Raw genomic sequence first — 7,115 nt, forward strand, 5'->3', positions numbered from 1 at the left:
AAGACAGCTTTCTAGACATCTATTCCACTATAATTTTCCACCCACCGCAATAGCTAAGCTGTTCTTCTCTGTGTCACTGTGTTAATCTATTCGGGCTGCTGTAACAGAATGCAATAGACTGGGTGGCTTAGACAACAAAATATTTATTTTCACAGCTATGGAGGCTGGAAATCTGAGATCAGTGTGTCAATTAGTTGAGATCTTGGTGAAGGCCCTCTTCCTAGTCTACAAAGGGCTGTCTTCTCATTGTATCCTTACATGCGGAGAAAGATCTCTTGTCTCATACCCATTTTTAAGGGCTTTAATCTCATTACAGGGGCTTTACCTCCCAAAGGCCCTACCTTCTAATGCCATCATATTGGGAGTTTAGATTTCAACATATGAATTTTGGAGGGATACAGAGATGTGGTCGATAGCAGTGGCCAATGAGCAATCATTGTATTTGACAGAACAAACTTGTCACTCATTCTCTGAGACAGGCTTCATGTTTTTCTTCCTCTTGTTTCAAACTGTTCCAAGTGCCTCAGACACATCCCTTAGTTCTTTTCTTGCTCTAAAGTCACTGCCTTGGTGGTCTCTTATTGTATTATGGTTTTAAATAAATGCCATAAAAACACAAATTATATATTTAGATAATAAATCTTTTTTGAATTCCAGTCTTATCCATACAATTGCTTACTTGACACATTTGTTTGGATCTCTGATGCTCCTCTCAAAATAAATTGATACAGAACCTCTGTCTTTCCCCCTCAGACCTTTGCTCCATCTTCAGTCTTTATCATTCTATTCCTCCCTTTACTCATAAAATACCTGGAGTTAGCTTTGATACTTTCCTTTTTCTTTTACATCCTACATTTTGCCTATCAGAAAACCCTGCTGGCCAGATCTCAAGAATACACATATCTAATCATTTCTTACCACTTATACTGAGAGTGCCCTGGTATAGTCTATGGTTCAAATATTCAAGAGAGTTTTCTCTCTTTTCCCTTGTTCCATCTTTTGCCAAGAGAGAAACAGCTAAGTTTCCTTGTTATCATTTTTCTATTTTGTCACCTTTACACCGAGTTGTAAAATTACACATAATATTACACTCTCTTATTTGTCTCTATTTTTTGAGATTTTGGTTTTTATATTTAAATAAAATATTGGTACATGTTGGATTTGGTGAAATTTAACATGACACACACATACACATTCTAAATTTCTGTTCATAGAAAATGTAGTCTCTGCTCAGAAAACTTTACATCTTTTGTGCAATCTTATATATTTGATCTCTCGGAAGTCAAGGGATACACACAACATTCTATGTTACATTAATATCCTGTTTATAGTAGAGCCTCATTACTTAAGAACTGAAATGGGAAAGTTTAATTTTTATGACTATATTTCACTATGTTTTAGGAGATATTGGCAATTAAGTTTTATTTTTAATCAACAAAAGGTCCCATCAAATAATTATAAAGGAATATTTTTTAAACACACAAATTTAGAGCCAGTTTTTTCCAAGTGGACTTTTCATAAGGCTCAAATCAGGTAGCTAATTACAAATAATATTTTTTCTATCCACTTGGGCTAGTGAACATAGCCAGGCAAGAATTTTCCTGAACTGGGAGGAAATCTACATTACAAATTATTGATTCCATAATAGTTTAAGTATTGTGATGTACAATACTCAGATGTATCAAAGCACTGGATTTTTGGTGCCAAACAAAAAAATCATTTAGATAATGATTTTATTTGCCAATTTTCATGTAGTTAATATTCAAGATAATGTGATGGTAAGTTTTATGCTGTCTACTTTCTTTAGACTTGCATTAATTTTATTAATTATTTCTATAGATACATAAGATTCAATAAAACAGAAGTCAATTGAAAACATTCCACTGTGAACTAAAGAGGAAGGAGCAAGTAAATCACTAACAGGTGCATTTGGGAGCTGAGTCTTAATAGTGATAACTTATGTTGGTGAGTTGTCAAGGACTGATAGGCATGGAAGCATAAAAATTTAATTTCTATTGGTCCAAAATCTGGGTTGCAGTGACTGACACCTTTATTAACTCTTTTGGAAGCAAAAAAGCTTCAATAAGCTAGGGAGCATTCCAGACATTGGATATAAAGATCTTTCAGTCTCCGGTGAGTGAAGAATAAATCAATGTGTTTCAGGTTAATTCTCCCTTTTAAGAGTAACCTGGCTTCTAGTAGTAATTCTTGACATTTATGTTTAATATATATTTTATGAATCCCTAGGAAAACCAATGAAAGAAGCATATACACTTCTACTCTTGATAAAGTTTTAAAAGATTCAGAAACACTCTGAGTCTTTTCTTGGCCTCATAGTGATCCATAGGTTCTGGGATAAGGACTAAAAAACCTCTGTATATCCTTATGATGATCACCTTGCAATGCTGGGATTAGACACTGTTTTCCAAGAATCTTTCTGGGATATTACTCACTTACATAAAGACAACCAGATAGTACTTTTTCCTAATTCATTCAAGAATATCAAAGTTAAGTTTTTAAAAGTTAATTAAAATTAGAATATAAGGGATCAAATCACAAAAAGAATGTAATATTTTCATAGAAATCTATTTGATATTGTGTATTAAGTAGAACATTTTTGGGAAGTAGATATACCTGTATAAATACAGACAAACATTTTTTTTTGGATACACATTATCACATATTGCAATGAGATTTGGTCAGATTACTTTCTCCAAAACAAAAGAAAAAAAAGAAAATATTTCACTTTTATATCTCATCTTTCAGGTATAACTTTTTTCTTATCATATCACCCACTACTGCCTTACTTATCTTATAGAACTTGATTTTTCTTAAACTGAGTAGAGGATGATCATTCCTTAAAGTATGCAGAAAGCAGATAGGCTTTTATTATGAGGTTTTAAGAGTTAAGGAGAAATGATATCTTTAGGTAAAAGAGTTCAGACCTACCAAATAGAAATGAATATAGAAAGAATGAGCCATTGGTACCTGGAAAATCAGGTTTTTCAATATAAATATAAGTCCTGGTTTACACCCAGGATATTAAAATTTAAATCTAAAGAATGGTAACCTAAAATGATTCTAATTTATTTATTTAATACAAAGCCTCTTGGATTTTCATTTAACATCTTTTATGATACTAAGGCGATTTACCACTCTAGATCCATCATGTTTTTCTTTGCATATATGGCTTTCTGCCAGATGGCCAGAGTAATTAACACTACTTAGCTGTGTATTTTTTGGGGGTGGAAGTTACTTAACTTTTCTCTCCCTCAATATCTTCATTTGTCCAAATATGAGAATAAGAAGATATTTTATTAATATTCTTGGGACATAAAATAATCTAAAACATGTAAGTTTGTGGTCATCAGTTTGTGATACATAGTCAGCACATAAAAATATCAGTTGACATTATTCTCTGAGAATAATGAACCTTTCTATTTATTTTCTTATATTCAGTAAATGTCTCATTATATCATATATATGTTTATTTAGTTAACCAGTGTGTTCCTAATGTGAAATATTGTCTAATTTAGCACACTGCACATTGTATATGAATGAAGATATTAATTACTATATTGTAATGATAGATATGCATCATATGACTCTGATGCTGTGAAACTTACAGTTTTAATGATGATTTAAAAGACTATGTTTTATTAACTTTATAATGCAGGTTTCAAAACTTCTCATTTCATATACAAAATTTTAATTTACCATGCTGAAACAATATATAGCCAAAGACAAACATTTCTTACTGTAATTCATACTATCTTTAGACTGTAAAAAAAGAAAAGATTTCAAAATTTACCTTCATTTACAATATAGACAAATTACTAATTGAATAAAAGAAAATATACTTTTAAAAGAACAAAAATAATGTTAGGAACATTAAAATATGTTCATGATTCTATGTAATACAGATAGAAATCAAATTAAAAATTTGAGTCATATCAAAGTAGAAATCTGACAAGAAACAAAAATTATACTCTTGGGAAATCTATGTTTATTTCAATGCCCCTCTGTGTCTCTCTCTCTGTTTTAGATCATTTTCTCCTACATATAACTGACTAGCTGAAGCTGGGTAATGTATAAAGAAAATAAATTCATTTCTTACAGTCATGAAGGCTAAGAAGTCCAAGGTCAAGCTGCAACATCTGGTGAGGGCTTTTTGCTACCAAGGACTCTGTTTGGAGAGTCCTGAGGGGGCACAAGACATCACGTAGTGAGGGGGCTGAGTGTGCTAGCTCAGGTCTCTCTCTCTCCTCTTAGAAAGCCACTAATGTCACTCCCATGATAACCATTAATCTATTAACTCCTTAACCTATTAATTCACAAGTGGATTAATCCACTTATAAAGGCTCTGCCAATCACCTCTTACAGGCCCCACATCTCAATACTGCCATATTGGGGATTAAATTTCAACATGAATTTTGAAGGGCATAAACATTCAAACCATGATCGTCTCTTTCTCTCACTATATACACACAAACACATATGCAGACATGTCTACATGCACAGAAGAGTTTGGATCCAAGCGATGTGAAGAATATAATAAGACAACAATAATACTTATAAGTAAAGAACACCAAAAACTGAATATAACACTGTTATGAAAATAGGATAAATAGTATATTATTTAACTAATAGTTTTATTTAAAACATTATTCAAAGCATTTTAGTAAGTTAGGATATGGCAGAAGATTATATCAAAAGTAGAAAATATTTGAATAAATGCAATAACACCACAGTTGATCTTCTAGTTGAGCTAAGGCATTGCATGCCTTGCTAATGTTTCAGATAGCTCATTTTCTTACTTATTGTTATTCTCATTTTATAAGTTCCATTGTATTTCCTTCTTATATAAATATTTTAATAAAATATTTAATATTACTATGGAAAATACAATATCAATATACATTTCGTAAACATGTTTTCTAGGGAGCTATCAGTGTATCACTTCTAAAAGCATCAATCTATAATTACTTGAACAAGATACATTTTATGAGAAGAGATATGACAGAAATTATAGTAAGAATTTAATTGTAAATGGACTTTTCACCTTCTTTTATCTTGTTGCTCTTCATGTTTGAGCATTAATTGCAATATTTTGAATGCTAGATCTTGAATATAAATAAATAATAATAATTACTAATAGTAAGAATTAATTTATGTGGATATATAATACATATATATTGCAAAATAGGCCAAATAAAAATAAAATATAATGCTAAATCTTTACAGTTTCCTCTTTACCTTTCCTTCATTTTCTTTGTAATTGTAAATAGCCCTGATGTTATATTTCATCAAAACCTAATCATACTTTCAAATGCATTAAAATTTCCATAGTTTATTACTTTAAAAATTAATATTTTTTTGACAAATGACTATTATTTTATAATTTGGGGGCAATTAAGAAATTTATTTATAAACTTATTATATATTTATTATATTTATAATATAAAGTGCCATTTTGATTTTAAACATAAAAACAACAGTGGAAAAAATGGACAATTAAAAGATTGTGGTATGCATCTTGAGGCTGTTACAACCTGGCCTTGCAATTTCTGGGGAGGTTTAAGAATTCCTTTAAATAGAATTCTGTTATCAATAACCTTTTTGAAATCTTATTTTTATGTTGAATCTATTATTACATCCATTGTTATCTGTTTTCTCTGTAAGGATCAAATTTTTCTGTTTGATTGCTTAAGCCAGCAATTTTAACTGATTTAAGCAGGAATTTTAGTAATAATTTAAATAGTAATTTCACTATTATGCAATATATTCATTAGTTAGAGGAGATAATAAAAACCAAATAATACATCATTAGTAATAATAATATTGCACAACACATGTGAAAAAATAGTTTTCTTTATAGAATAATTTTCACACATGAAAATAATTTTCACAGACTAAACTATAGAATAGTGAAGTACTTGATTATTCTTAATTGAAATAAAGCCAAAATATATTTTTGTAATTTCTCCTTCTGGTTTTGCCAAGTGTTATGATTTGCATTAATGTACTACCAATAGGTTTCATGTCCTTTCAAAATAGACAGAAAATAAAAAAAATATAGTTAAATGTTAGCTGATATAATCAGGAGTCTGTTGCTATTGGACAAAGTGTTAACGATTCTATGGGGTTTTGAATTTCTTTGTAATCACCAGATTCTTTTTTTCCTTCCATTTTGGAGACTTTGCTACCATTTTATACATATAAATAGGATTCTAGGTAGAGAGTGCTTGCATAAATATTTTACTAAAAATGCCAAGATGCTTGCCTACTATTTCCTGGGGTAAGTCATGCCTGCTTGGCTAGGAGAATTAGATTTTGAACTCTCTGCCACAGAGATGTCTCTTTAGGAGAAATAGATGTATGTTGTTGAAAAATATTTTTTTAAAAGTCGCCTTCCTTTAAAAAATACACATTAAAATATATATTTTTTCAAATCTGGTTCCTACAACAGTATTATATGTTGTAATTGCAAATAACTTTACTAATGCCACTTTCCTGTCAAAATATAAATGTTTGATGGGGATAAATCTTAGGTTCAATGGGTGTTGGCCACTCATTCTTTAAGCCCATCTATTTAGTTACTTTAACTTAAAGCAGTGTATGAGTAGAACGTGCACAGTGAGGTTAACAGCAGAGAATACAATTACACACATTGAGAGGGTAGAGTTAAGAAGTGAGGCTGAAAGTGGGATCACATAGAAAACAATCGTCTCTGATCTAATTATGTCACTTTGGGTCAACCCTCATTATCTATTACTGGAAAACCATAAAGCCTAAGATATTTATCCTTTCCCTATCTTATCTTCTTCTTTTGGAACTTATTAATTACTTTATTTTATCTGAAATGCTACAGATATTCCTAGAATCAGTGAGTGATTACTTCCTAAAATGGAGAAAAGATGTTATCACAAAAACATAATTTATCAGTGTAGGTTGGGAAAGTAAAAGGGGGAATTTAAATCTTATTCACTTGGGAAATGACATATCTTCATTATGGCAAATGCTTTGAGGGCAAGCTAGATGAAACTCTAAATAGATTGAAGAAAGTAGTGCAAAACACAGAAAACATCAAGCATTTTAAATATCAAAGTTGATAT

This window comes from Lemur catta, chromosome 13 (genome assembly GCF_020740605.2).
Source record: "Lemur catta isolate mLemCat1 chromosome 13, mLemCat1.pri, whole genome shotgun sequence".
In the NCBI taxonomy this organism is placed as follows: domain Eukaryota; kingdom Metazoa; phylum Chordata; class Mammalia; order Primates; family Lemuridae; genus Lemur; species Lemur catta.